The sequence below is a fragment of the Entelurus aequoreus genome, linkage group LG18 (assembly GCF_033978785.1).
Source record: "Entelurus aequoreus isolate RoL-2023_Sb linkage group LG18, RoL_Eaeq_v1.1, whole genome shotgun sequence".
Taxonomy (NCBI): domain Eukaryota; kingdom Metazoa; phylum Chordata; class Actinopteri; order Syngnathiformes; family Syngnathidae; genus Entelurus; species Entelurus aequoreus.
The window spans coordinates 45,759,007-45,781,750 of record NC_084748.1 but is presented as its reverse complement, the minus strand read 5'-3'; the positions used below and the strand labels follow the sequence as shown (position 1 = coordinate 45,781,750).

Genomic DNA, 22,744 nt, shown 5'->3' with positions numbered 1-22,744 from the left:
TAGTTGAGTGTTCTTTTCTGTTCCAGCGCTCACTTTGTTGCCACGGACACTCATTTAAAAAGGAGCCATATGTAATAATGTGGCCAGAAATGGTACTGCAATCCCAGTCAAAATTCTGACTGAGGTTGCCAGATACGCAGCCGAATCCAGCTTGATGGACTGGGCTACTCCATTTTACACAGAAATTAGGCTATTTTCAGGAAGAAGTACGTCATGCCTGCGTACAATATCACAACAAATAGCAACCATTTGGTTGTTTTCAGTACTATCAGAAAACAAAGACTAAAACAAACTACAACCAACACTAGCAATGGTTATACTGGTGAAAATAAGTAGAGCATGCTTAGCAGCCTAATGTACACCCAAAACTAAAGAGACATTTTACCAAGGTAAGTCTATAGGCTACTGTTTCAAACGTTTCAGATTGCCATATAACTTGGTGCATGTAGTCCATAATATGCAAACACGAATGAGGAATTATTTTATCATGTGATTTGTCTGTCTCCATACGTTTCACATTGCCATGATGACAGCCGTGCTAATGTTGGAACTCATTTCCTCAGCGTATCAGCATGTTGAGAAGGAAATCGGCACTGACACTACACATATCCACATAGGTTTTATTTGTCGAAAATATATTTTGGCCTGTCAGTTGGATGACACATCGACATACGGGCTAATGGGCATATATTTCCCCCGTTAGCTTATATGTCGATGTGTCATTGACCGGGCTAGCATGTTAAGCATTGGTTGCAGGAACATACTAGCTTTGTTAGACAAGATCATAGACTGTATTGGACAATATAGTTTACATACCAAATGTCCATTTCCATTTATTACAAGTAATAAGAAAACATAAATGCCTGACTTGCCTATCAAGGAGGAAATTAACAAGTTTGGCGTCAGATGAAAAAATCTTCTCCACCTTCATTTGTCTCCATCTTTCAAAGGCATCCCCAATACAAATCCTCGTTTTGTTCCTGGATTTGTCATGAATAAGTTGAGAATGGTAATGAGGCCTTTTAGATTTACTAAGGTCTGACATGTTTAGTAACTTTACCAGTGGCAAAAGCCAGACGAAGGTGGAGGTGCGTAACTGGCAACCTGGATGTGACACACTCACTGGCTTTCTAATTGGTCAAACGGTGGAGGGCGGGGCATCGAAATGAAAACAATAACACGATTTTGGGGCTGTAAATCTAATTTTGAAATGAGCATATCCCGGCTGAACTACTGTTATCAGTTATAGATGTACTGGAAAAGAACATGATTTATTAACGCCTTTTGACATATCAGGGCCATTTAATGACTTGACATGAAATTATTACCTATGGCTCCTTTAATGCACCTGCCTCAGATTAGTGGTGGGGAATCTCACCTGCTCCTGATCACTAATCAGAGAGCTATTTATACCTCAGCCTGGCAGTCTTGCTGGCCCCTTATGTTTGTTCCTAGTCTTGCTAGCGATTGAAGTTGTGTGCTACTCTTTACGTTTGTTGCCCAGCGCCACGACTTCTTGTATAGTTGCCTTGCTTGAAGAAAGTTTGAAAATGTTTCCTACCTGCACGCTGCTCTCTGCCGTTCCTTCCTGCATCTTGGGGACACGACCACCGCAAACATGCAACCTGTTCCAAATAGAAATGTTCAAATCAAATCATAAAATCAAACTTCATTTATACTTGTTAAGAGCCATATTATTTTAGAATGTGTACATCATAAAACAGTGATGTACTTGTATAAGTTTATGTTGGGGTATGTCATTTTAATAATGAGGAGAGGCATTAATGTCTCTTGTTTTCATAGAGCTAGTCAGCTAGCGCTAGCCGGTCCCGGAGTTGGTCAAAGTATAGTTATCAATTACGTTTTTTCATCAATTTAAATTTAAAACAGGAGTTTTACGGCAGTTGTTATTAATATAATTTATGGTTACATCCCTAGGGTTGACAACCGTTCCTTGAAAAATGGAATCGTCCCGTATTTAGAAACAAAAGTATGCGTTCCAAATTGAACGGTCACAGGACAAAATGTGTCCTGTATTTTTATGACTTATTGTATTTATATAGCGCTTTTTCACAATTGTCTTAAAGTGTTTCACAGTGCATCCGGAGAATATTCATAGCGCTTCACTTTTTCCACATTTTGTTATGTTACAGCCTTATTTCAAAATGTCATGAATGTATTTTTGTCCTTAAATTCTACATACCCATAATGACAATGTGAAAAGGCTTTTTTTTTTTAATTTGCAAATTAGTTTAAAAAACCAAAATGACATGTACTTAAGTATTCAGAGCCTTTGCTCAATACTTTGTTGATGCACCTTTGGCAGCAATTACAGCCTCAAGTCTTTTTGAACACGATGCCACAACTTTGCACACCTATCTTTGGGCACTTTCTCTCATTCCTTTGCAGCACCTCTCAAGCTCCATCAGGTTGGATGGGAAGTGTTGCTTTTCACCCAGAAGTCTGTGTACGTCGCTTCTGCTTCTTTCTACTCCTTTTCGGACTCGACTCAAACCGTGATGATCTGTGAATTGCTTGCTTGTGTTTGGATGTTGTTTGTCCGAATGAAGCTGAAGTCAAAGTCAATTAAATACTAAGAGTTGAAGCAAACAGCCGTTGCCCCTTTGATTGGCTACTCAAAATCAGATGATTAGCTGCTGGCAGCAACAAACGACCTGTTGGAGACTTTGCTCTATATTCAAATGCAAAGAATGCAGGAGCAATGTGGCCAACTATCACAGTCAGGTGTGTTTAATGGAAAAAGAACGGTGTGCTGAAACATTGTCACAGGTTCAAATGTATTTCACAGACAGATCTGTTTGTTTGTTTTCGCTCCCTAAAACATGAATTGCTACAAAAGTACATGTCCTGTGCCAAAGCAAGCTTTTGAAGTCTAGACCAGGACAAAAGGAATGTACTTTATGACATTTCTCTGTGCATGTAACCCATGTACATTTAAATAAGTCTTTTAGACCCGTATGTGTATTTATTGTCAATGTGCTGTCATGACCTGTCCTCTAGGCCATGTCTTGTTTTGTGTTTTGTTGTAGTTCTCCTATCTCTAAGGTCTATTTCTGTTTCAGTGCTGCTTTCTTTGTTTACTTTGAGCACTGATTAATCTCACCTGCCATTGATTAGTGACCAGGAGGTTCACCTGCTTCTGATCTCTAATCAGAGAGTCTTTTTTATCTGCAAGTGTAATCGCCCTGAGAAGGGAGATGTTTGAGTATACAGATACGAGGACACAACTTCGTTCTGCTCACGTCTGTATTGACTGCCAACAAATCAAACACCAAACATGTACAAGTACACAGTATTGCAACAAACATAAAATGCACTCCAGTATTATCATACGGATTTTACATTCAAATAATCGAGTAGGTTTTCCTGTTCTTTGCACTAATAGACTTTACCTTAGTGTAACAGTATTTGAAGATGTCTCAACCAGTAAATACAAAGGTTCACCCACTACAGTAAGCCAATAGGTGAGGGCCGACATCCGGGCAACTGAGCTACTTACGGGTTCTTCGAGCCATAGCAAACAGACTGGCATTGAAAACAAACGGTTGCCATTACTCTTTAACCTGTCGACCTACGCTGGTTAAACCCGTCATTCTGCCTCCAAAATGCCGAAAAACTGTGTTGTTTTTGGTTGTGCTAACCACAACTGCAAACAGGGAAAACAAAGGTTGTATTTTGTTCTGCCAAAGCGTGATAAAAGCCCACAGAGACGAGACAAATGGCTCGCAGCTTTACACCAGGAAAACGAGGACGGTTCTCACTGGAGTCCCCCAAAGTCCTGGGTCGTGTGTTCGGATCACTTCGTTTCTGGTAAATATAAGGAACAAAAATCCACCTTCTTAACCACAACTTGGCTATACCGTCCGTGCTAATGTTGTACTTGTTGAATTTGTACCTTATAACGTTCGACAGCTGAAGTTGTTGTTGTACAAAAATAACATGCGGTATATACTATATAGTCTATAGCCTAGCTAGCTATTTTCGAAAACCGGTTTCGTTTAAATTTGCACTTAACAGTTGGGTTTTTAAAAACCAATAAACCCTATAATTTTCATGTCAACTTTTCAAAACAGTCGCAAAATGCTGTCTGCAAGACTTTTCAATACAAAGACATATATTTTGTACATTATTCGCCTGCTGTACTGCGCCTTCATAAGGCTACAACGTACAAGGACCAGGCTACTAGGGGTCAGTCTGCTTTCTTTTGGGGTTTTTTGCCGGACATTCCAGTATTATTTACCCGTAATCTTGGTATTACTTTCCTTATTAGGTTATTTTGCCACCTCCCCCTTCTCCGTTTAAACTCTTCTTTGTTGTACTTAAACAATACATGTAGCCCTCAAATCTCTCAATATTTTATACACTAACACTTGTTATTAACACTCTTGTTGTTGATAACTTCCGCGTCTCTTTCTTAGTAGCGCGCAGGCTAAGCTAACTAGCAAGCTAAGCTAAGCCTGAGAAGCTTTAAAGTTCACTGAGACGAGTCTGACGCAAATAATACATTTTCGTTTTTTCACACGATATGCGAATAAGTAAAAATGCGTAAATGAAGGATTTAACGCCGACTTCCAAGCCACAACGCTCGTTAAATGCTTTTTCTGTCAATGCTGTGTTCGCTGTGAGCTGGTTTGTTTTCAACGAATTCCCGGTTGCTAGGGGATTGGTAGGCGGAAGTGACGTAGGTCCGCCCTCACCTATATTGTTTTAGTAACAAAAGTCACTTATCATTCCTTAAGATTAAACAAACTACACTGAATTAGTCCCACAAACTGTAGTAAATACACATTTCATCAGCAATATACACAGATTAATAATTAACTACGCACAGTACCTTTCTATATATTTAACACTGTTGATGCAGTTAGCATCTGCTTCGTCATCGGCAGTGCAATTAGCTTTAGCATTAGCTTGGTCATGTATAAACTGCCTTGTCGACTGAAAAGACACATATCATAAAAATATACTCTTTCAAACATGTTTAAACACTATAAAGATACATTCGGGGGTAAAACTATTTACATAAAGACACTTGTACCTGAGAAGGGAGATGTTTGAGTATACAGATACGAGGACACAACTTCGTTCTGCTCACGTCTGTATTAGGGATGTGCGTATCGATCCTGTGGTATCGATATATCGATACTCACACGCTACTCATTTGGCATCACTTTTCTGAAAAAAGTATCGATATAAACCAAAAAACGGCGTGTGGGGGGTGCAAGCATCACTTTCAGATGTTTTTGATTACTTACTTAAGTTACTATGTGCTGGGACACCCCTGTACCTGGCAGAGTATAGAGCTGGCCCAGTCACGTGACAGGAGACAGCGAATGAGCGTCGTCAACGTGCAACACACACACAGCCAGCAGACAGCGATGCAGCCAGGCATATCTAGTGTTGTCCAATTGTTGACTTAAAACAGGCATTGTTTTTTGTTGTTGTTGTAATGTTTACTGAATATTTTTGTTTAAATGATTATCCTAAATTCAAATAATTTCCACACAGGGGAATTTACTGTTAGTTGAAAATTGCTTGAGTATTTAACACAAAATAAGAAAGAGATAACATTTGGAGATTCTTCATCTTTGCATTAGTTTTATTTTTTTCCAAGAAGATCTTGAAATATATGATTGAATGTGATTTTGGTTTTAATCTGTAACATGATTTCTTACATTTCGAAAACATTAGCCTATTTCATATTTCATTAATTGCTAATTATATAACAAACTTTAAAAAATAACTGCAGCTTCTTGTGATTTGGATTTGACAGTTAATTGGAAAGCCCTAATATCAAATTATTATTATATATAATATATAATTATTATTATACATAATATTTAATTTATTTTTCATATTTATGTTATTTTAATTTTACTTTTATTATATATGACCATAATAAATGTGGTATAAATGGTCTGTATTTGTCTTGTGATTTGTCTTAAATAATAACAATAGTAATAATTTTTTTTGACTGACAAAAATTGCCAATAAGAAATTAATTGTATCGGTATCGATGAAAATGCAAGAAAAAGTATCGGTATCGTATCGAATCCTAAAAGTGTGGTATCGCCCATCCCTAGCAGTTAGCATGTGCTTCGTCATCGGCAGTGCAATTAGCTTTAGCATTAGCTTGGTCATGTATAAAGCCTTGTCGACTGAAAAGACACATATCATAAAAATATACTCTTTCAAACATGTTTAAACACTATAAAGATACATTCGGGGGTAAAACTATTTACATAAAGACACTTGTACCTGAGAAGGGAGATGTTTGAGTATACAGATACGAGGACACAACTTCGTTCTGCTCACATCTGTATTGACTGCCAGCCGGAAGTCAGGTGTCCTCTAGTATAGCTCCCACCACAACGCGCCCCCTGCTGGAGCCGTCCAGTACTACAATGGCTCTTATTAATGCTGGCATTACAATAACATTAGCTCCATATTCTACAAATAACGGTGCTTTACTGTTGTCATTAACAATAAACATTTTTAAGTTGCGTATATAAAATGACATAGTAATACAACTCAAGAGCTTACTTTGCTACTTACAATCACTGTATTTTACTAGTAACTAAATGTACATCCTGTCACACAAGCAACCTTGTTCTTCACTCTATGCCAGGGGTGTCCAAACTACAACCTGTCTTAGGTCTTGTCTTCAGTCTGGCCTGCATCACAAGTTTAATAAGAAGTTCTGGCCCACGGTGTGTCTTAAACCTAACTTTAACCAACTAAGAGTTAGAATAGATGGATAGTCAAATAATATCGCTTAATCGCTACATCCCTAATACACAGGTGAGGGACAAGCTGTATGAAACGGAGATTACATTATTGTGTACTAATTAGTACAAGACAACTTTAAAAAACATTGTGTGTGCTAAGTTGATAGTATCATAGCACAGCACACACAAAGATGTTTTGTCTTTGTGTGGGGTCAGAAATATATTTTTAAAGATGAATAAAATACACTATATTGCCAAAAGTATTTGACCACCTGCCTTGACTCACATATGAACTTGAAGTGCCATCCCGATCCTAACCCATAGAGTTCAATATGACGTCGGTCCACCTTTTGCAGCTATTACAGCTTCAACTCTTCTGGGAAGGCTGTCCACAAGGTTGCGGAGTGTGTTTATAGGAATTGTCCACCATTCTTACAAAAGCGCATTGCTGAGGTCACACATTGATGTTGGTTGAGAAGGCCTGGCTCTCAGTCTCCGTTCTAATTCATCCTAAAGGTGTTTTATCGGGTTCAGGTCAGGACTCTGTGCAGGCCAGTCAAGTTCATCCACACCAGACACTGTCATCCATGTCTTTATGGACCTTGCATTGTGCAAGGATGCACGGTCATGTTGGAAGAGGAAGGGGCCCGCTCCAAACTGTTCCCACCAGGTTGGGAGCATGGAATTGTCCAAAATGTTTTGGTATCCTGGAGCATTCAAAGTTCCTTTCACTGGAACTAAGGGGCCAGGCCCAGCTCCTGAAAAACAACACCACACCATAATTCCTCCACCACCAAATTTCACACTCGGCACAATGCAGTCTGAAATGTACCGTGGCCTACCACTTTGTGAATGAGTTGCTGTTCTTCCTAAACTCTTCCATTTTCTTATAATAAAGTCGACAGTTGACTTTGGAATATTTAGGAGCCAGGAAATTTCACGACTGGATTTGTTGCACAGGTGGCATCCTATGACAGTTCCACGCTGGAAATCACCGAGAGCGGCCCATTCTTTCCCAAATGTTTGTAGAAACAGTCTCCATGCTTAAGTGCTTGATTTTATACACCTGTGGCCGGGCCAAGTGATTAGGACACCTGATTCTGATCATTTGGATGGGTGGCCAAATACTTTTGGCAATATAGTGTACATATTACACACATATATGTACACATTAGCTATCATAACACTTTATACTTTTATACATTTGTCTTCAGTTTTTGCTCCTACTTTCTCCATAATCTACTTTTTAATCTAATAACTGTATTTCTCCTTATAAGTTGGTAGTAATGATAATAAAAGGTAAAATATTAAGATTCTTTATCATAATGGTAGGAGACCACGGGGAAGACCCAGGACACGGTGGACAGACTATGTCTCCCAGCTGAACTGGGAACACCTCAGTTAGAGTTGGAAGAAGTAGCTGGGGAGAGGGAAGTCTGGGCTTCTCTGCTTGGGCTGCTGCCCCCGCGACCCGACTTCGGATAAGCGGAGGAAGATGGATGGATGGTATTGTTATTAATACATTTGAGATGATAGTAATGGTGATAATACAAATACATATTATTATTCTTTGTTAACATTGTTATTACTAGTATTATTATTATAATACCATATATATTGTATACATTATAATATATATATTAATTATGGTGTAATAATGACCAATGTCAGTACTGTATTGTTACTGTTAACTTCACTAATTACTTTTTCAAATATTTAATATGCAGTATTTACAAAAATATGAATATTTCATCTTTTTCACAAGTCTTTTTTCTATTTAACATGTATTCATGTTTAACAAATAATGCGGTCCTGGACGGCAGGTACCTTGGCGTGATGACGTCAGGGTGAAGGTGCGAACACGTGACACCACCGAGGCGCTGGTCGCGGGCCGCAGGAGGAGGAGGAGGAGCCTGCAAAGGTGTGACCTCCACACAACTTCAATCGCTAGCAAGACTAGGAACAAACATAAGGGGCCAGCAAGACTGCCAGGCTGAGGTATAAATAGCTCTCTGATTAGTGATCAGGAGCAGGTGAGATTCCCGACCACTAATCTGAGGCAGGTGCATTAAAGGAGCCATATGTAATAATTTCATGTCAAGTCATTAAATGGCCCTGATATGTCAAAAGGCGTTAATAAATCATGTTCTTTTCCAGTACCTCTATAACTGATAACAGTAGTTCAGCCGGGATATGCTCATTTCAAAATTAGATTTACAGCCCCGAAATCGTGTTATTGTTTTCATTTCGATTCCCCGCCCTCCACCGTTTGACCAATTAGAAAGCCAGTGAGTGTGTCACATCCAGGTTGCCAGTTACGCACCTCCACCTTCGTCTGGCTTTTGCCACTGGTAAAGTTACTAAACATGTCAGACCTTAGTAAATCTAAAAGGCCTTGTTACCATTCTCAACTTATTCATGACAAATCCAGGAACAAAACGAGGATTTGTATTGGGGATGCCTTTGAAAGATGGAGACAAATGAAGGTGGAGAAGATTTTTTCATCTCATGCCAAACTTGTTAATTTCCTCCTTGATAGGCAAGTCAGGCATTTATGTTTTCTTATTACTTGTAATAAATGGAAATGGACATTTGGTATGTAAACTATATTGTCCAATACAGTCTATGATCTTGTCTAACAAAGCTAGTATGTTCCTGCAACCAATGCTTAACATGCTAGCCCGGTCAATGACACATCGACATATAAGCTAACGGGGGAAATATATGCCCATTAGCCCGTATGTCGATGTGTCATCCAACTGACAGGCCAAAATATATTTTCGACAAATAAAACCTATGTGGATATGTGTAGTGTCAGTGCCGATTTCCTTCTCAACATGCTGATACGCTGAGGAAATGAGTTCCAACATTAGCACGGCTGTCATCATGGCAATGTGAAACGTATGGAGACAGACAAATCACATGATAAAATAATTCCTCATTCGTGTTTGCATATTATGGACTACATGCACCAAGTTATATGGCAATCTGAAATGTTTGAAACAGTAGCCTATAGACTTACCTTGGTAAAAAGTCTCCTCTTTAGTTTTGGGTGTACATTAGGCTGCTAAGCATGCTCTACTTATTTTCACCAGTATAACCATTGCTAGTGTTGGTTGTAGTTTGTTTTAGTCTTTGTTTTCTGATAGTACTGAAAACAACCATAATAAATGCTATTTGTTGTGATATTGTACGCAGGCATGACGTACTTATTCCTGAAAATAGCCTAATTTCTGTGTAAAATGGAGTAGCCCAGTCCATCAAGCTGGATTCGGCTGCGTATCTGGCAACCTCAGTCAGAATTTTGACTGTGATTGCAGTACCATTTCTGGCCACATTATTACATATGGCTCCTTTTTAAATGAGTGTCCGTGGCAACAAAGTGAGCGCTGGAACAGAAAAGAACACTCAACTAAGGAGAAATAATAACAAATACCAGAATATGACCTGGTGTTACAGGTCATAACAATTTCCCCCGAAAAGTATTTCAAAGGGGAATGCTTTGTGAAGTAATTGGAGCCTTAAATAGGTCAATAATTCATGACAACATTGATTTTGTTTTACTATTATATTTTGAGCAATGACAGTTTTTAGGAAGTCACACTAAAATTCTCAGGGCCCCACTTATAAAAGTGTTTTTTGTTTTTTTTTTACCCTAAATCCATACATTTCTAGATTAAATTCAGGTCTCTCCGTCTATACGTTTTTATTATTTTTAAAAAATTTATTTTTGTTTTATACTCTTTTTGTGGTAGAAAACTTTGTTTTTTATGGCAAACACACAAAATATGCAACAGTTCCACTCCATTAAATATTTCAAAGTGGAATATTCGATGTGAAGTAATTGGAGCCTTATAGGTCAACATTGATTTTGATTCATTATTATATTTTCAGCAAAGACAGTTTTTAATAAACAAAATCCTACTGGAATCTTCAGGGCCCCACTTATAAAAGTTTTAAAAATACATCATACACTATTTTTATTTTTATTTATTTTTTTAAACCTATAAACTTTGATATAAATTTCAGATCTATCCGTCAATTATAAGTTTTTATATTTTTGTTTTATGCTATTTTTTGTCAAAGAAAATGTTGCTTTTTATATGGAAAACACACAAAATATGCAATATTTCTACCAAAAAATAATTCAAAGTAGAATATTTGATGTGAAGTAATTGGAGCCTTAAATAGGTCAATAATTCATAACATTGTTATTTATTCATTATTTTATTTTGACCAAAGACGGTTTTTAAGAAACAAAATCCTACTAAAATCCTCAGGGCTCCACTTATAAAAGTGTTAAAAATACATCATAAGTTATTTTTGTTTCATTTTTGTACTTTAAACCTATACATTTTGGGATCAACTTCAGATCAATCTGTCAATTATACGTTTTTATATTTTTGTTTTATGCTATTTTTGTCAAAGAAAATGTTGCCTTTTATATGGCAAACACACAAAATATGTGATATTTCCCCCAAAAAATATTTCAAAGTGGAATATTTGATGTGAAGTAATTGGAGCCTTCAATAAGTCAATAATTCATAACAACATTGTTTTTTATTCATTATTATTTTTTGAGCAATGACAGCTTTAAAGGAAAAAAACGCCTTGTGTTATAATAGTCAACATTGCAACTTTTTCTCGTTACATTTCACCTGTTCGCACTTTTTTTTGTTTTTATATATGAGTATTTTTAGGTCAGGAGTATTTTTCAGGTCCCAGTGCTGGCAAACATTTTCAGGCCAGCAGTTCACCCCGAGTCTGACATGATTTGAAGACGTTGTGTCTGCCTTTATTCATCCAAGTCCTTCAAGAGAAATGCAAACTAATACTTTTTAAATACATGGGCTCTTGTATGCCTTTTAATTTGGGGTCTAAGCTTTTAGAAATAAAATAAAGTAATTTACAAGTAAATCATTGTCATATATTATATATTACTTAACACAATACATTAGCAAAATCTCGCACATTTGGTTTTGTACTCAGTTTATGTTGTGTTCAATCATTTATAAATGAAATAAAACAATCAAAAACCACGCTTTAATATTGCTAAATTAACACAACACATCAGTTTAGGTAATCCCTGCATATTTACTGTCATGATTTTGCTCTTGATGTGTTATAATTAAATTAAGTAATTAATTAATTCATTTATACAGCACACATTCTCATATTGTGTATTAATTATGATACATTGTTATATTGTTATATTGCTAGAACGTCTGTACAGCCAAACTGTTACTGCATTCACTTCTTGTAGTTGTGTATCTTCACCTTACTAAACGTGAACAGTTGAATAATACTCTCCCCTCTTCTTATCAGCTACAGAAAATTAAATATTGTTTGTACGTTGTAGTGTCAAAAAAGTATAAAATGTTGTTTTGAAAAGAAGTTCCTTTCTTGGGAGGTAGTGGAATGTCATCATCATCCGTGATTGGTTAAATGTTGAAATATGCAAATGAGGCCGGAAGTAAACCAGGCGTTCTGTCATTGGCCAAATATTAAATGTGTTGAAGAAAGTTGGACAGAGGCGGATCTGATTGGCTTAGAAAGTTGGAGATGTTGGAATAAGGCACGCTGATTGGTTCATATCACCCCGGTGTTGAACATATTGACGGACTATCAGCGCTCAAAAGTCCGTGACTGGTGAATTTATAATATGACATGTGTTTTTGTCGCCGGGTAAGATGGCAAAAACAGACCAAAGATGGATAAATATTAGTCATGTTAGGGTAAATTGAACTGAAAGTGAAATGAAAACGATTTTGTTTTTTTGCAAGAAGTGAGAAACAGCGCCCTCTGGCGTGAGTGTAAAAGCTTACAGCACCTGGTATTCCCAGGCTTGTGCACCTCCGAGTCCAGAAGCGCTGCTCAACAGACCAATCATTGAGCTCTGTTGAGCAGAGAGTTTCCTCAACAGACCAATCAAATAGCTATGTTGAGCAGAGTCGAGGAGACGGTCTTGCTCAACAGACGAATCACAGAGCTCTGTTGAGCAGACTTATTATAATACAACGTGGCGGCCTCCATGAAACAAGCGATCACTTTTGGAACGATTTGTATTCTCCATGTATACAGCGTTTATCGACAAAATACCACTTCCCCTTGTTGTGGATAAGATCAAAGAAAGCGTTATGGCAAATATGGCAAACACACGAAATATGCAGTATTTTCCCCAAAAAATATGCAATATTTTCCCCCCAAAAGATGCAATATTTTCCCCAAAGAATATGCAATTTTTTCCCTAAAAAATATGCAATATGTTCCCCAAAAATATGCAATATTTTCCCCCCAAAATATATGCAATATTTTCCCCCTAAAAAATATGCAATATTTTCCCCAAAAAATATGCAATATTTTCCCCAAAAAATATGCAATATTTTCCCCCCAAAAGATGCAATATTTTCCCCAAAGAATATGCAATCTTTTCCCTAAATAATATGCAATATTTTCCCTAAAAAATATGCTATATTTTCCCCAAAAAATATGCAATATGCAATATTTTACCTAAAAAATATGCAATATTTTACCCGCAAAATATATGCAATATTTTCCCCCTAAAAAACATGTAATATTCCCCCCTACTTGGATGGGAGACCGCCTGGGAATACCAGGTGCTGTAAGCTTTTACACTCACGCCAGAGGGCGCTCTTTCTCATTTCTTGCAACAACAAAAAAAGGAAATGGTTTTTATTTCACTTTCAGTTCACTTTACCCTAACATGACTAATATTTATCCATCTTTGGGCTGTTTTTGCCGTCTTACCCGGCTACAAAAGCACATGTCATATTATAAATTCACCAGTCACGGACTTTTGAGCGCTGATAGTCCGTCAATATGTTCAACACCGGGGTGATATGAACCAATCAGCGTGCCTTATTCCAACATCTCCAACTTTCTAAGCCAATCAGATCCGCCTCTGTCCAACTTTCTTCAACACATTTAATATTTGGCCAATGACAGAACGGCGGGTTGACTTCCGGCCTCATTTGCATATTTCAAGACAATGATGTAATTTATTGACGGTCCCTAAGCATAAAGCAGTGTTGAGCGCGGCACCTCTCCTGCAATCTCCCCGCAGCATGAGAGAGCAGTGTGGGCACAGTGAGGGGGAGCTTCCGCTGGAGCTCCGGAGGCAAATATCCACCGTGAGAGCAACTTGACCGCCGTAGCAAAGGAAGACAACAATCACACAGCCAGAAAAAACATATTAGTGTACGCATGTGCGCCAGGCTCGAATATAAATAGTAAATTTGAATTTAAAAAGAGAGTAACAGTTCCATTTAAAAAGGTTGGTTTTACCTCGTCTTTCGGCTTACGGCCATACTACCCTGAACATGCCCGATCTCGTCCGATCTCGGAAGCTAAGCAGGGTCGGGCCTGGTTAGTACTTGGATGGGAGACCGCCTGGGAATACCAGGTGCTGTAAGCTTTTACACTCACGCCAGAGGGCGCTGTTTCTCACTTGCTGCAACAAAAAAAAAGGAAATGGTTTTTATTTCACTTTCAGTTAAATTTACCCTAACATGACTAATATTTATCCGTCTTTGGGCTGTTTTTGCCATCTTACCCGGCTACAAAAACACATTTCATATTATAAATTCACCAGTCACGGACTTTTGAGCGCTGATAGTCCGTCAATATGTTCAACACCGGGGTGATATGAACCAATCAGCGTGCCTTAGTCCAACATCTCCAACTTTCTAAGCCAATCTCAAACTCTGTCCAACTTTCTTCAACACATTTAATATTTGGCCAATGACAGAACGGCTGGTTGACTTCCGGCCTCATTTGCATATTTCAAGACAATGTATTTTATTGACGGTCCCTATATCAAGATACAGGTGATGGAATTCCTGCTGGGCATTGCTGCCTGACGCACCTCCTCCAGTGCCTTTTGACAGGTGTGCTGTGACACCCCACTGAACACCTCTGTGGGCATAAACGGGTCATCAGCTGGGGACCACCGTTCATTAACATTTCGCTCCTTTAACCCCAGAACGTCTCATGGTGGCGGAGCGATGGCAGGGATATCTCCCTGCCACCCCCTGCTGATGCCCTAGGTGTTTGCACCCCAACTCTTATTCTTCCTCCTTAGCCACAGCCAGAAGCTGCCTTTGTCCGCCTCCTCTGCCAGCTCTTTCATGGCTTTCCGATGTCCCGCTCCTGTGCATCCAATGTCTCAGAGTAGGCGAGCAGTTCAGGAACCCACAAAGCCCCTACACCCCACTTCCACAGGGCAGATGACAGCTTTACAGCCAGCCTCCCTGCAATCTGCTGCCAGGTCAGAGTACTTGGCTCGCTTCCGCTCATAAGCAGCCAACAACCCTCCCTCCCATGGGACAGTGAGCTCGACCAGAAGAACCGTCCTGCGAGCCTCTGACCAGAAGACCAGGTCTGGTCGTAGTGATGTTTCGACGACCTCCCTGGGGAACTGGAGCTGCTTCCCTAGGTCGACCCTCATGCTCCACTCATTTCCTGGTGAGAGGAGTCTCGCTGTAGCTCTCTGGCGGGGGGGTTTGGCACCCTCACCAGCCCTCGCGAACTGGATTGGATGTCTGGCTGGAGCGGAAGGTCTGCTATTCGCCTCCTTTCTGCAGGTCTCTGACACCTCTGCCAGCTTCCTCAAGACTTGGTCGTGTCGCCATCTGTAGCGGCCCTGCGACAATGCTGTCATGCAGCCTGACAGGATGTGCTGGAGGCTTGCATTGATGGTGTTGCAGAGGGGACAGGTCTCTTCGGCACCAAACCACTGGTGGAGGTTTCGGGGACAAGGCAAGGTGTCGTACGTTGCTCTGATCAGGAAGCTGAGCCTGGCTTGGGGGATCTTCCACAGGTCAGACCAGGACATAGACCTGTCTGTGAGACCTTCCCATGATGTCCAATGACCTTGCTGGCCCTGGGACACCGCTTTGATGTTTAGGCGTTCCTGCTCAGTTCTTGCAACTTCTGCCACCACCATGGCTCTCCGGTCTTTTTTGGAAGCCTTTGACCAGAACAAGGGAGCCTCGCCACTCCCAAGGCCTGCTCGACCTTCCTGAACTCTGCCGACCACTTCACGGTGCTTCAGCCTGCAGATTGCCGTGTCGACCTCTTCTTGGGCTTTCCACTTTCTTCCTGTTCTTATCTGGGTGCCCGCTGCTCTCACCAGCTGGTCAGTGGATTCCCTCAGCTCCAGCACCAGCCGAGCCTTCTCTTGCTTGTATCCCAGGCTGATGGATCGCAGTGGTAGTTGAAGCGAGTTCCTACCAAAGAGGCCTACGCCTGAGAGGCACCTTGGTAGTCCCAGCCACTTTCTGATGAACGAGTTTGCCAGCCCGTCCATCTTGCTTACCACTGAGGAGGGGATTTCGCCATCCATCCATCCGTTTTCTACCGCTTGTCCCTCCAATTATGTCATGTCTGTTGATCATGTTTTTGTTTGGCTAGGTTCTGTTTGGTTTTTGGACTCTTTTAGTTTCTGTTTACGCTCCATTGTCTTTGTTACCATGTCAACCCATTAGTTGCACCTGTTTTCACGTTCGGACTCACACACCTGTCATCAATCATGTCACTAGTATTTAAGCCGGTCCTTTTCAGTTAGTCTGTCTGGCGACATTACCCTTGCTACTTCTGTACTACTCATGCTACCCTTGACTTCTGCTACCCATGCTACCACAGTTCCATGCCAAGTGAGTTTTGTCTATTTTCATGTCACAGTAAGTGTTTTTGTTTTCATGTCCATAGCTTTTACCCAAGTGCTAGTTTATTGTTTTCAAAGCCAAGTTTGTACCTCCGCCTTGTGTGCGCCTTTAAGTTTGTTCTTTTTGTTAGTGTTGAAATAAATAATGTCCTTACCTTCACGCCATGTCCGATCCAACTTTTCTTGCATCTCGGGAAAACAAACCCCCCATAGTTCACGTTTTGACAAATTAAACTTAAATTTTAAAACAAAAAGGCGTGAATGACACGAGAGAAAAGCACTTCAAATATCAAGTGAATTTGGGATTTTAGGTCACATGACCATGAATCTTTTGAAAAGAAACCATGATTTTTATTATCCAAATGTTTTTGTTTTTTTTATAAAATCCTATTTAAAAAAAAAAAAAGAGTGTATATTATAATAAAAAATGATATAAATGATATAATTAGGAAAGAATGGGTGTGCACGTTATTACGGAGGTAGAACTATTTATTTGACCTCCTTTTAAGATTACTCAGTGTTTTGATGTAGAAGATATACGGAGGGAAATATCCACCGTGAAAGCAACTTGACCGCCGTAGCAAAGGAGGACAACAATCACACAGCCAGAAAATCCACATTAGTGTACGCATGCGCGCCAGGCTCTGAGATAAATAGTCATTTCCTCCCACCCCGTCTGTAAGAGTTCCATTTAAAAAGGTTGGTTTTACCTGGTCTTTCGGCTTACGGCCATACTACCCTGAACACGCCCGATCTCGTCCGATCTCGGAAGCTAAGCAGGGTCGGGCCTGGTTAGTACTTGGATGGGAGACCGCCTGGGAATACCAGGTGCTGTAAGCTTTTACACTCACGCCAGAGGGCGCTGTTTCTCATGTCTTGCAACAAAAAAAAAAAGGAAATGGTTTTTATTTCACTTTCAGTTCACTTTACCCTAACATGACTAATATTTATCCATCTTTGGGCTGTTTTTGCCATCTTACCCGGCTACAAAAACACATGTCATATTATAAATTCACCACTCACGGACTTTTGAGCGCTGATAATTCGTCAATATGTTCAACACCGGGGTGATATGAACCAATCAGCGTGCCTTATTCCAACATCTCCAACTTTCTAAGCCAATCAGATCCGCCTCTGTCCAACTTTCTTCAACACATTTAATATTTGGCCAATGACAGAACGGCGGGTTGACTTCCGGCCTCATTTGCATATTTCAAGACAATGTAATTTATTGACGGTCCCTAAGCATAAAGCAGTGTTGAGCGCGGCACCTCTCCTGCAATCTCCCCGCAGCATGAGAGAGCAGTGTGGGCACAGTGAGAGGGAGCTTCTGCTGGAGCTCCGGAGGCAAATATCCACCGTGAAAGCAACTTGACCGCCGTAGCAAAGGAAGACAACAATCACACAGCCAGAAAAAACATATTAGTGTACGCATGTGCGCCAGGCTCGAATATAAATAGTACATTTCAATTTAAAAAGAGAGTAAGAGTTCCATTTAAAAAGGTTGGTTTTACCTCGTCTTTCGGCTTACGGCCATACTACCCTGAACACGCGGGAGCTAAGCGGGGTCGGGCCTGGTTAGTACTTGGATGGGAGACCGCCTGGGGATGGCCGACGACCCCCCCAAGTCCAGATCGGGGTCACGCCTGGGTAATTAATCTCCCGATCACTAATCTGGAAATTGCGCCCTCTACAGCTAAAAACATTACAGTTTCACTTCCTCCTGATGGTCTATTTGTCATTGGAGGCACTTTTGTTGTCCCTGATTTTTAATTGATTATCATTAATTAACAATCCATTTATCCATTTAATTTGTTTGTATCTTATCCCCCCCCGCCCCCCCCCCCACATCTTTCTGTCTCTTAATTTTATTTTCTCGATTTCTTTTCCTGTTATCCATATATAAATATTACATTATGGAAGCAAATATTATATGCATTAAGACAAACAAATTGAAAACAAATACAGGGTAAAATTTAGTGTGTGTTCTTGTTGTTTACTTCCTTATTTCTTTCATACTTGAGTTGCTTATGGTGGGTAATTTCACTTAAAAGTATAAATATTTACAACAAAAAACAATGATGCAGATGTATGTGTTTAACAATTCAAGAAGTGTCGTATAATTGAGCTGCAGTAATAACAATGAAAGCTCAGTACATCAACTCATTTCAGCACAACCTGAGATAAAAACAGAAACATACAATGTATTAAAGCACCTGAAGCATGAATGTAGTCATATCAAAGTATTAAATTGCACATCCTTTTATAAAAAAAAAGAGTTGTGGCAAGTAGCATCGTTATATTAATGATAGATACAAGTGATAAACTTTGTTTACGAAAAATAATGATCTGAATCAATGTTTGAAAACAATCTAACGATATCTAATGATCGATTTTTGTAACGGCCGTTTTGATTTCTCTCGCGGCGAGCATAGATAATCAAAATCTCTGTTTTTGACATATATAAAAAAAACAAAAAACATCAATGTATTTCTCCTTACATTATTTCCTTAAAAAAATGCCTATAAATCAGTATCATATCAACGCAAGTTACTGGTAGAACTGTGCATGAAAACAACTATTACAGTATTTCAATCCAAGCCCTAAGATAAAGAAGGAAAGAGTGAAGGAATGAGAAAAGGAGAAAAAGATAGAGAGAAGAAAGAAAGAGAGAGAGGGCAAGAGAGGAAAAGAATACAGTTACATGTACATCAAGGTTTATGAATGTTACTCTTGTTTCCGTTGAAGCTTCTCATCAACAATTCTCTGGAAATGCTCATAATCATCGAATACTACCCCCTCAAAACCAGGAGTTATTGCCTTGCGAGTGGTTGGACGGAACGTGAACATTTTCTGCTTGCTCCCGAGTGTCTTTGCCTTGGATGGAGTATTGCGTTTTTGGAGTCCACCGCAGTTTGGAATCTGGCAAGCAGCACATGGTTTTGCTGATTTGTTCGGCTTGTTTAGCTTGTTCTGGACCATCGGGCTCCTCTCGAGACTGCTCTTCCTCGACTGAAATCAAAGAAGGAAAAAAAAGTTGTAAAGTCATTAAATACTTGAACCATGATACATATGTAAGATTTAAGCTCATGTAATCTGATTGATAAACGTTGTTTTGGTGCCAAAATGGTATAAACTAAAACTCATTGAAACTGTCATCATGATAATCAATGCTATTAGTGGATATTTAAATAGGTAAAACATATTGAATACCAAGGTACATGTACTCAAGAGTAGGAATGATACTCGAAACCGGTTTTCCCTGTTGTTTTATAAGAAAAGAACCGAGTCCTCGGACTCGAATCCCTTTTTGAGAACCGGTACCCGTTATCGAGACCACTATAGTAAAGGAAAAGAGTTGATTCTTTATTCGAATCCCGTCCCGACCAGAAATGCTCCATGGGACATCACAAGAATTGACGTCACGTAGCTCAGTCATTAGGCGCAGATAGCGAAAGCAGGAAAACAATGGACGGGAAAAAGCGCTCCAAGGTGTAATAAAGTTCAAAACAAAAGCTATAATCCATCGAATAACTTTACTGAGAGATTTGAGCAGGGTAAAACACATGACCAACACTTTTACCACCAACCGGAAACATAGCAACCAGGCTAGCAACGCACCTCCTTTACGGCAGCTGTCGCAACGTTCTTAAAACAACCGCAGCACATACATATATATACAACACTGCAGCACATACATATATATACAACACTGCAGCACATACATATATATACAACACTGCAGCACATACATATATATACAACACTGCAGCACATACATATATATACAACACTGCAGCACATACATATATATACAACACTGCAGCACATACATATATATACAACACTGCAGCACATACATATATATACAACACTGCAGCACATACATATATATACAACACTGCAGCACATACATATATATACAACACTGCAGCACATACATATATATACAACACTGCAGCACATACATATATATACAACACATCTCCCTTTTTTAACTTTTGTTTTTCTTTCCTTGTAAACGTTACAAAATCACACTGTAGATGTGTTGTCTGTCTAATTATAAATAATGCAGACGAGGCGTGTTGGCTGAGTTCTTGACGTTTACTTTCACAGCGTGGCAACATGCAACACTTTTCGGGGCTACCGCGCATGCTCGTAACTCCCGTTGCATGCTGGGTAGTGTAGTTGTTATATTCTCTCGCTCATAACATTTTTCCCCCTATAAAGAAATAATGTTAACTCAATAAAGTGTATTTGTTTTTGTAGCTTTAACTTTTCATTTTTTAGCATTGTAACCACATTTGCAAAGAACTTTTCTCTTCATAGAATTTTCTTTCAATAAAGAAATAAAGTGCAAAAATGTCAAAGCATCATAACAAACAGTTATGTCAAATAGCAGCAGAAGTGCACTTTTTGGAGAGATGTATTATTTTCAGTTTTGTGCCCAAGGGACTGATTTTATTTAACACTGTATTATTATTTATACACCTATAGTGATCACAGAGACAGCTTGTTTTTGTGTTACTGTATATATTTGTTTCTCTGAAAAATCCCACTTAATATACTTTGGGTAACAACAGTCAATATTTATTTATTTTATTTTATTTTTTTAGGTGGGTAACAGTCAATATTTATTTATTTATTCGATTTTATTTTTTTTATTATATAATAAAAGTGAGCTTTTGTTAAACCAAATATTGTGTGTTTTTTTCCATATACAACAACCTATCTGGACTCGATAAGAGAATCGATAAGGAATCGGTTCGATAAGAGGATTCGATAATAGGCTCGAACTCGATAATTCCTTATCAAACATCATCCCTACTCAAGAGGAAGTAAAATTGGGAATTTAATCTCACCTTGCTGAATGTAGTATCTTTTGGATGTAAAGTCGGTAGACTGGCAATACGCATATTCCATCCCGATGAGCTCCTCTTCCAGGGGGTTCTCGTAACGGTCTGGGTAGGGCATTGGTGCTGTGAAATTTGGTTCGAACAGGTGCTCTTTCCCAAAGAGAGTTTGTACCTGACGATTGAGACGCTGAATTTGGCGTCACTAAAAATAATATTAGTTTATTAAACTTGGAGAAAAACCCCCCACTAATATTTATTCTTTTATAAGAAGAGAGGAAACTATGTTTAACTTAAACAACATCAAACATAATTGACAAAAGATAAGACAACTATAACTTTGCTTTGACTTTCATAGAATACATTCTAAAAGGTCTCTACTTGATAACAGTCTCTTTTTAAGTTGAACTTTCTTAAATGTTTAATGCTGACCTGGAAAGGCATGATGGCACAGCGTTGAGAAGGGACCAAGTGGGAATGGAGACCTTCCAGAGAGTTACTTCCTGTACTTGTTGAGCTTCACCCCATTCATGTTGACCGTTTTTGTAGCTACATACAAAGGTATGTCTGGTGGGTCCTAAAAGATTGAAATGTTTGAATGAAACATTTTAATGAGAAGGACTTTTACAAAATGAACTTTGTTTACAAAGTAGAAGAATAAAAATAAATGTGGTAACAAATACAAGATAAGATGGTTTTTTAATATTAATGTTTCAGGATATCTCACCTGCATGCAGCTCAGGGGCCGTACTTATCAAGCTTCTTAGAGTGCCATTTTACACTTAAGTCCTGAGAATTTGCGAAATTTAGTCCTACTCTCAAACTTAAGAATAAAAGCTTTTTATCAACGTTCTTAAGTCTAAGAATCACTCCTACTCTCCACGATATTTAAGAGACCTTCAGAGGTGTCTTAAGTGGTTAGGAGTTGCCAGCAGGGGATGGCACTGAGGCGAGAGAGACGTGCGCGAACGTTCAGGGAACGGAATAATGTTTTTGTTTTTTTTTGATGACGAGCAGCTGATCAAACGGTATCGTTTAGACCAGGGGTGTCAAACGTACGGCCCGAGGGCCGGATCAGGCCCGCGGACAATTTTATCCGGCCCGCGGGATGAGTTTGCCAAGTATGAAAATGTACCTGAAATTTTTGAATGAAAGAAACTGCTATTCTAAATGTGTCCACTGGATGTCACAATAGCAATTCTTTGTATTAAAGTTAAAGTACCAATGATTGTCACACACACACTAGGTGTGGTGAAATTCGTCCTCTGCTTTTGACCCATCCCCTTGTTCACTTCCTGGGAGGTGAGGGGAGCAGTGAGCAGCAGCGGTGGCCGTGCTCAGGAATCATTTTTGGTGATCTAACCCCCAATTCCAACCTTTGATGCTGAGTGCCAAGCAGGGAGGTAATGGGTCCCATTTTTATAGTCTTTGGTACGACTCGGTTTGAACTCACGACC

At 39.3% G+C, this 22,744-nt stretch overlaps 2 non-coding genes across 2 annotated transcripts; both read left to right on the top strand.

Annotated features, from left to right (window-relative positions):
- The first annotated feature begins 14,065 nt into the window (after window positions 1-14,065).
- On the top strand, window positions 14,066-14,184 carry LOC133634350 (5S ribosomal RNA). Its single transcript, XR_009821973.1, has one exon. It is a non-coding gene; the product is annotated as a 5S ribosomal RNA (ribosomal RNA).
- Window positions 14,185-17,155: 2,971 nt separating this feature from the next.
- On the top strand, window positions 17,156-17,274 carry LOC133634332 (5S ribosomal RNA). Its single transcript, XR_009821955.1, has one exon. It is a non-coding gene; the product is annotated as a 5S ribosomal RNA (ribosomal RNA).
- The last annotated feature ends 5,470 nt before the right edge of the window (window positions 17,275-22,744 follow it).